The following is a 1,926-nucleotide window of genomic DNA, read 5'->3' as shown; positions in this document are numbered from 1 at the left end:
GCTTTATGATAGGTGCTAGCTTTGCAAAATGGAAAGTGCATGTTGAATGCATGGTTTTGAATACTTGTTATGTTTAAACTGTAACATAAACTGTCATTTTAAAATTTATACAATAGATTAGTAAAGTATATGTCTAATAAATTGCTAGTGGCTGAGCAATGGATGTTTTTTTCTGAATTGAAATCCCATTTGTTGTCCACGGTGCTGTTTATTCTCTAATGAGAAGTAAACTAAAACATAATGTGATAAAATCTTTTTTTTTTTTAAAGTCAGTCAAGACAATCCATGACATTTTTATTGAGCTTTTAGTTTATGAGGTAAAAGGAAAAGCAGCTCTCCTGAATACTTTACACAGCTGTAGGAAAATATTTGAGACTTACAGGGAGTTACAGGGGATTACATTTCTCAAAAGTTGCTATCAAGTAAACAAGCTTTAAACGCTTTTAAGTTTTCCAGTTGACTCTTCCCTTACAATAGTAACAAGCTCTAATTAGGTTTTTATGTTTGCTGATGTCTGATCTGAAGTACTGGTTTCAGTCAATATCTACTAATTCCACTTCAAAAATGAGCTTGGTGTTTGGTGGAATTTTGGCCTTGGCCTGTCTTTTCTTTCCATAGGCCCATTCTGGTTCAATCTCCAGTCGAGCCTTTTCTCCTTTACTCATAGTCAAGAGTGCTTCATCCCATCCTCTGATAACCTTGCCTACTCCAACTTTAAAACTTAAAGGCTTGGCATTTTTCTTTTTCTTTGAACTTGTTTGAATATTAGTATCAAAAACAGTTCCATCAGGGAGTGTCCCTGTATACCAGCAGTGAACAACATCTCCCTTTTTAGGAAAGTTGGTTTTATCTCCCTTTTTTAGAATAGATTTTGTATATTTTGGTGGACCCTCATCAAGCGTCTCTTCAGACTTGGATTCTTTGGGTTTATCGTCATTAAGCTTTACGTTTTTCACCTGTTCAGACACTTTACTGATAGTTTCAGTACCTTTGAAACGCTTAGTTTCAAACAGATGGTTATAGGCAGAAACCAAATGGTCCTTATTAGCAGTCTTAGCTACGTTTTTTTATGTTTCCCAGTAATTTATGCTCTGCAAGAAACGAATCTGAACCGTGATCCTGCAGAAACTTGATAATGTCCTTCTTGGGCAGCTGCTCGCTGCGCAGCTGCTCCACGGTCCATGCACGCTGCGGAACAGCCGCAGCCATCTTCCCCCGCTGCTGCCGCTGCACTGTGATAAAATCTTTATTTCAGACTCAAACAAAATGCTTTCTACCACCGCATGGCTACCTTCAGAGGATTAAATTTTCTGTTCATGAGGTGAGCTCTCCAAGGCAGGGATTTTCACCTATGTATCATATTTTATGGGCAAATGTAGGTAGAATGTAAAATCAGACATTGAATTGTTTTCTATACTGAAGGCCATCCCTGTAATCCAGAAATAATACATGAACCAGAACACTACATGACTGCCATAAGCCTCACTGTGTGGTCTGTATTTTAAAATTCTATGGGCATAATAGGCATTTTTCCCATTTTGGTTTCATATAGGAACAATTAACAAATCAATAGTATGTATATTTTTGTTTTACAGTATGATTATATAATATATTAAGTTATATAGAATACATAACAATGTATATGAAGTTACATTAAATATTACATATAATTAAACTAATGAACATGCTTACCTCACATAGTTATTGTGTGTGAGAACATTGATAATAGCCTCTCAGAAATTTCCAAGCATGCAACTCACTATTATCATTGTCCATAATTACCACGATACTGTAGATCTCCAGAAAGCAACCACCATGTCAATGGAGTTTTGTATTTTTTTAACCATCATCATCTTACTTCATGCCTACTCCCTGCATCATTTTTGCCTGTCCCACCACCATATTCTTTGCTTTTATAAGTCTGAC

The 1,926-nt window shown here is 36.0% G+C and overlaps 1 pseudogene; it reads right to left on the bottom strand.

Annotated features, from left to right (window-relative positions):
* Window positions 1–533: 533 nt before the first annotated feature.
* Window positions 534–1,219, bottom strand: LOC114620964 (annotated as a pseudogene).
* Window positions 1,220–1,926: the final 707 nt, after the last annotated feature.

The sequence above is a fragment of the Grammomys surdaster genome, unplaced genomic scaffold (genome assembly GCF_004785775.1).
Source record: "Grammomys surdaster isolate TR1022 unplaced genomic scaffold, NIH_TR_1.0 170, whole genome shotgun sequence".
Lineage (NCBI taxonomy): Eukaryota > Metazoa > Chordata > Mammalia > Rodentia > Muridae > Grammomys > Grammomys surdaster.
Note: the sequence above shows the minus strand (reverse complement) of the source record. Positions and strands in the feature narration are given on the sequence as shown.